Raw genomic sequence first — 5,960 nt, 5'->3', positions numbered from 1 at the left:
CTTGAACCCAAAGTATAAAAACCAAGGCTCCAGTGTACCTACTGTAAGAGGGAGAAGTAGCGCCGCCCCCCCACTGCATGCTGGCTAATGCACGGGGCTTGTCAGGTAAATTAGATTTAATTGGTATCACTGAGACCTGGTGGGATGAAACATGTGACTGGGCTGTGAATTTGGTAGATAAATTCTCTGACTCCGACTCCTCAGTTTCTGATACATCCGACTCCGACTTCATATGCTAATGTATTTTATACATTCATTGAAGGAAAGGGAGGAGACATACATGTCATTTAACCACAGAACTACTGGCTAGGAAGCCAACACTCTACTATATTGCCCAATTAAAGCAAAAGACAAACACAATGAAACAAAAAGGTTATTGTTATTTTTATTTTTGGAGCTGCTGCACCTTAACTGTGCGTTACATCCCATTGAGTGAAGCATACAGTCAATGAAAAGCTTCATGGTCACTCAACAAGTTGGTTTATGCACTGCGTGCATTGGGCTTTATTCTTATAGCAGAGAAGTAATTAATTATGACTGTTTGTGAATTGGGACATTTAAACTTGCTTTATTTTTATTTTTTTTATTCCCATTTAAATTTAGTAGGACTCGGTTCATTTTTTGCCGACTCCGACTCCCGATACCCAAGATTGCCTCCGACAGCTCGACTCCGACTCCACAGCCCTGATTTAAATGGTTACACCCTTAAAAAGGGAGATCAAAAAGGGGAGGGGTTTGTCTATGTAAAATCAGATTTAAAGCCATGCGCTAAAGAAATTACCAGGGACAATGTAGAATCCCTTTGGGTAGAAATTTCAGTAGGGCTGAAGGTCACAAAGAAAATGATCATTGGTGTATGCTATAAACCCCCCGTATAGATGAGGGGGATGAGGCCCAGCTATTGTTGCAAATGGAGGAGGCTTCACAACTGGGTCAAGTTGTTATTATGGGGGACTTTAATTATCCGGCACTGACTGGAGTAATGGGGCAGCTAAGTCAGAAAATGGGGCGGCCAATGATGAAACGAGGAAATTTGCGAAAATCCATTCCTGGTTAATTCAAAAGAATTGTCCTGCGTCAAAAAAGAATTGTCTCGCTCATCAAAAAGAATTGTTTCTCATCAAAAGAATTGTGTCTCTCGCATCAAAAAAGAATTTTGTTGTCCAATTCGTTAAATAATCCACCAAAACGTATAAATCCATGGCTGACGAATTTTTGCACCCATCACTAGAAAAAATTTAATACATAGAGATGCAATGAAACTCAGAAAACTTTATTTAAACAGAATCTCCTTCATTACCAGGTTTCCCCACTGCTTTGCCAATGTAACATGGAATGTTTCACAAAATCTGAGAGGAATTTCATTTTTCTTTCTTGGAAGAAGAAGACAATCTCCCATATTAGATTAGATATAAAATCTTGGGATATTACCAAAGAAATGTATAAATTACAGGAAAGAGATAGTTTGATTGTTTTTCACATCACATATGGGTTCAATTCAGCAAACAAAAACAACTAGTAATGAACAGACTTTAATTTTACATGTAATTGAAGAACCTAATATGATAAAAATTCACATCACTCTCTTCTCATTTGTTCTTCCTCGGTCTTTCCCCCATTCTGCGATCAGCTGAAAGTAGAAAGATTCTTTTCTGTTTTGGGTGTAACCAAAAGCTGTACAAAGTGTATTGTTTCCCACATTCTGTGCAAGAAAATGGTTTCTCTCCTGTGTGGATTCTCAGGTGTGAGTGAAGGCTGGACCTATAGGAAATTCTTTCCCACATTCTGTACAAGGGAAAGGTTTCTCCCGGTGTGGATTCTCAGGTGTGAGTGAAGGTGGCTTTTTTGAGAGAATTCTTTGCCACATTCTGTGCAAGAGAAAGGTTTCTCCCCTGTGTGGATTCTCAGGTGTGAGCGAAGGCTGGACCTATGAGAAAATTCTTTCCCACACTCTGTACAAGAGAAAGGTTTCTCCCCTGTGTGGATTTTCTGATGTGAGTGAAGGTTGCTTTTTTGAGAGAATTCTTTCCCACATTCTGTACAAGAGAAAGGTTTCACCCCTGTGTGGATTTTCAGGTGTCTGTGAAGGTGGGACCTATCAGAAAATTCTTTCCCACATTCTGTACAATAGAAAGGTTTCTCCCCTGTGTGGATTTTCTGGTGTGAGTGAAGGCTGGACCTATCAAAAAATTCTTTCCCACATTCTGTACAATAGAAAGGTTTCTCCCCTGTGTGGATTTTCTGGTGTGAGTGAAGGCTGTAGCTATGATAAAATTCTTTCCCACATTCTGTACAAGAGAAAGGTTTCTCCCCTGTATGGGTTTTCTGGTGTGAGTGAAGACTGTAGCTATAAGAAAATTCTTTCCCACATTCTGTACAAGAGAAAGGTTTCTCCCCTGTATGGATTTTCTGGTGTGAGTGAAGACTGTAGCTATAAGAAAATTCTTTCCCACATTCTGTACAAGAGAAAGGTTTCTCTCCTGTGTGGATTTTCTGGTGTGTGTGAAGGTTGCTTTTTCTAGAGAATTCTTTCCCACATTCTGTACAAGAGAAAGGTTTCTCCCCTGTGTGGATTTTCAGGTGTCTGTGAAGGCTGGACCTATCAGAAAATTCTTTCCCACATTCTGTACAAGAGAAAGGTTTCTCGCCTGTGTGGTTTTTCTGGTGTCTGTCAAGGTGGCTTTGCCGAGAGAATTCTTTCCCACATTCTGTACAAGAGAAAGGTTTCTCGCCTGTGTGGATTTTCAGGTGTGAGCGAAGGCTGGACCTATCAGAAAAGTCTTTCCCACATTCTGTACAAGAGAAAGGTTTCTCCCCTGTGTGGATTATCAGGTGTCTGTGAAGGCTGGACCTATCAGAAAATTCTTTCCCACATTCTGTACAATAGAAAGGTTTGTCCTCTGTGTGTTTTTTCTGGTGTGAGTTAAAGTTGGACCTATCAGAAAATTCTTTCCCACATTCTGTACAAAAGTAAGGTTTCTCCCCTGTGTGGATTTTCAGGTGTGAGTTAAGGTGGGACCTATCAGAAAATTCTTTCCCACATTCTGTACAAGAGAAGGGTTTCTCCCCAGTGTGGATTCTCAGGTGTAAGTGAAGGTTGCTTTTTCGAAAGAATTCTTTCCCACATTCTGTGCAAGAGAAAGGTTTCTCCCCTGTGTGGATTTTCTGGTGTCTATAAAGGCTGGACCTATGAGAAAAGTGTTTTCCACATACTTTACAAGAGAAATGTTTCTCCCCTGTGTGGATTTTCTGGTGTCTATAAAGGCTGGACCTATCAAAAAATTCTTTCCCACACTCTGAGCAAGTGAATGGTTTCTCCCCTGTGAGGAGTTGCTGGTGTGAGGGATCTTTAGCAGATTCAGTACAAGGGAAGGGTTTCAAGCCTTTTTGGTTTACGGCAAAACTATTAATTTGAGAGAAATTCTTCTCCTCGGAATCTGTACCCAAATTCTCCAGTGAGTCTGTATTAATGCTCTTGTGGATCAACTGTTGAGAAGACAGAAGGAGATTAGTATTACATTTCTCCCCACACTCAGTGCAGCGATATGGTTTCTCTCCTTCACTCACCATCTGGCTCTCTGGGTGGGACTGATCTTTGGCTAAATCCTGTGTATAGGGGAGACCACTGGCCGCTCCACTCTGGGGGTTCTCTTGTTTCATCTGTAATGGTGTTTCAGAGATCTTTCTCCCCTTATCCTTGAAGCAGTTCACTATAAAAAGGAAACAGAGGCCAAATTTTAAGTGTTACCGACATTACAAAATCGATTGTGGGTTTATCAGTATAGAGATGCAGCCAGCAAGTTTTCACATCTTTTCTCACCATGTTCAGACACCATTTTTTGTCTAAATTTTAAACCATTAGACAGGGAGCAATGAGGCTGTGACCACAAAATACATATAGACACAACAAGAGCCCCTCTGCACTCCCCCATTTTCAATAGGGCATTAACCTATTCTGTGCATTAAGCTGCCAAGCAATGCCTTTGTCTTTAAGCAAAACAGGGATTGTGTGTCCCTATATTGCAATATATTTAAGCCGGTCCTACCCTCACTCACCACCCCCCAGTTTGGCTGGTCCTACACATACCCCCCAGTCTGGTCAGTACTACACTGACTCCACTGGCCAGACCAGAGGTGAGTGAGTGTAGGACCAGCCAGCCAGAGGAGAGTGAGTGTAAGACCAGCCAGACTGGAGGTGAGTGAGGGTAGGACAGGCCAGACCGGGGGTGAGTGAGTGTAGGACAGGCCAGACCGGAGGAGAGTGAGTGTAAGACCAGCCGGACTGGGGGTTAGTGAGGGTAGGACCAGCCAGACTGGGGGTGAGTGAGTGTAGGACTGGCCAGACCGGGGGTGGGTGAGTGAATGTAGGACCAGCCAGACTGGGGGTGAGTGAGTGGCAGCCTCACTACAGCTGGGGGGCTTTTCTAACTCCAACTTAATAGAAAACAAAATCAGAACAATCACAGATAAAACATTTCCCAGGCTGCACTGCTCCTGCTCCCTGTGTATTAGGGCATCATTATTATTATTAATATTTATTTATAAAGCACCAACATATCCCACAGTGCTGTACAATAAGTGGGTTTCATACATTGGTCATACAGAGTAACATATAAAGCAATCAGTAACCGATACAGGAGGTGAAGAGAGCCCTGCCCAAAAGAGCTTACACTCTACAAGGAGTAACATATAAAGCAATCAGTAACCGATACAGGAGGTGAAGAGAGCCCTGCCCAAAAGAGCTTACACTCTACAAAGCATCATTATCTCTATATGTAAGTGTCAGGAACACGCCACTCTCAGGCACACGTGACACCGGGACTGGGAGACAAGGGGTTACACTCAGTCCCCTTACACACAGGTTAGACTAACGTCAGACACCCCCAAACACACCCCCACCCCAAATAACTCTTCCCTGCCCCCATCTATCATTAACAGGCGATAGAAACCTAATGTGAATATCTCCCTGCTCCCTACAACAGGTACTATTCCCCAATACACACATGTACCCCTCACTCTCTCTCACTGTAGTTAGGGTTAGCTTCCACTCATTCCCCCAGCACTCTAGCAGCCAAAGGGTTAATTACACACTCTCCTGCCAGCAGCCAACTAGTTAATTAGCAGTTACACAGATATTACAAAAAGAGACACACACATTACATTGCAAACAGTAAATAAAAGGGAATAAAACAGAGAAACCCTATGTACGTTACCCAGTTAGGAATTTCCTTTGTTTCCCCCTGAGGCAAAGAGTTATAGCCATGAGCTCTAGTCACTGGGTCTGTTGCCCTTTTATCCCCCGCTGGGCCCCTCCCTCAGTACCATATGCATGAGGGGGGAGTGGCCAGGAACTTGCCCCTTGGGACCCCCTGTAGAGGCTGCAATTCTCAGGCCAGTTTCTGCCATATAATATTGGCACTTGCCGGTACCGAATATTATTATGACAATAGGGGCTTGTTTTAACCCATATGTGGGGGATCAGAATGATACCAAACATGAGGGGGGTCTCCTGTCCCAGCCCCCCAGAAACTATCCCCCTAACTGGTGGGTATAGGCAGTCCCTGTTTGGTACCATTGGGAAGCATGGGGCCCCCCCATAACCAATATGTGATTTATGGGGATGTGACCCCTAAAGCAAAGGAGATATGGATCCCTTTCTATAATCCATATTTTCTCATAGCTGTGCCCCCTGCTGTTCTTAGGGCCACAATTGCCTCTCTTTATCAACAGACCAAAGAAACCAATTGCCCCAACTGCCCCGGCTCCGAATTGTCTGCTAACCCAGATAAGTGTCTCCTTCCCACAGCCCCTTGTTGTATATTTAATTAATTAACGGTCTCTTGTGGGCCCAAAGCCAAATGCTGCCAGGGTTAACAGCGCAGAACGCAGACACATATAGTTCTAACAGATTGCCGTACAGGAAGGGACTTTCCCTACAGGGATCACCAAGCAGGAAGGAG

At 43.5% G+C, this 5,960-nt stretch overlaps 1 pseudogene across 1 annotated transcript; it reads right to left on the bottom strand.

Annotated features, from left to right (window-relative positions):
* Positions 1-1,252: 1,252 nt before the first annotated feature.
* LOC100492869 lies at positions 1,253-5,317 on the bottom strand (annotated as a pseudogene). Its single transcript, XR_004223255.1, has 3 exons — positions 5,214-5,317; positions 3,568-3,710; positions 1,253-3,486 (listed from the first exon to the last, which is right to left on the bottom strand). The product of XR_004223255.1 is annotated as a gastrula zinc finger protein XlCGF57.1-like (transcript).
* Between the last annotated feature and the right edge of the window lie 643 nt (positions 5,318-5,960).

Source organism: Xenopus tropicalis, chromosome 6 (assembly GCF_000004195.4).
Source record: "Xenopus tropicalis strain Nigerian chromosome 6, UCB_Xtro_10.0, whole genome shotgun sequence".
NCBI lineage: Eukaryota > Metazoa > Chordata > Amphibia > Anura > Pipidae > Xenopus > Xenopus tropicalis.
The sequence above is the reverse complement of the archived record's forward strand: the minus strand, read 5'-3'. Positions and strand labels throughout refer to the sequence as shown.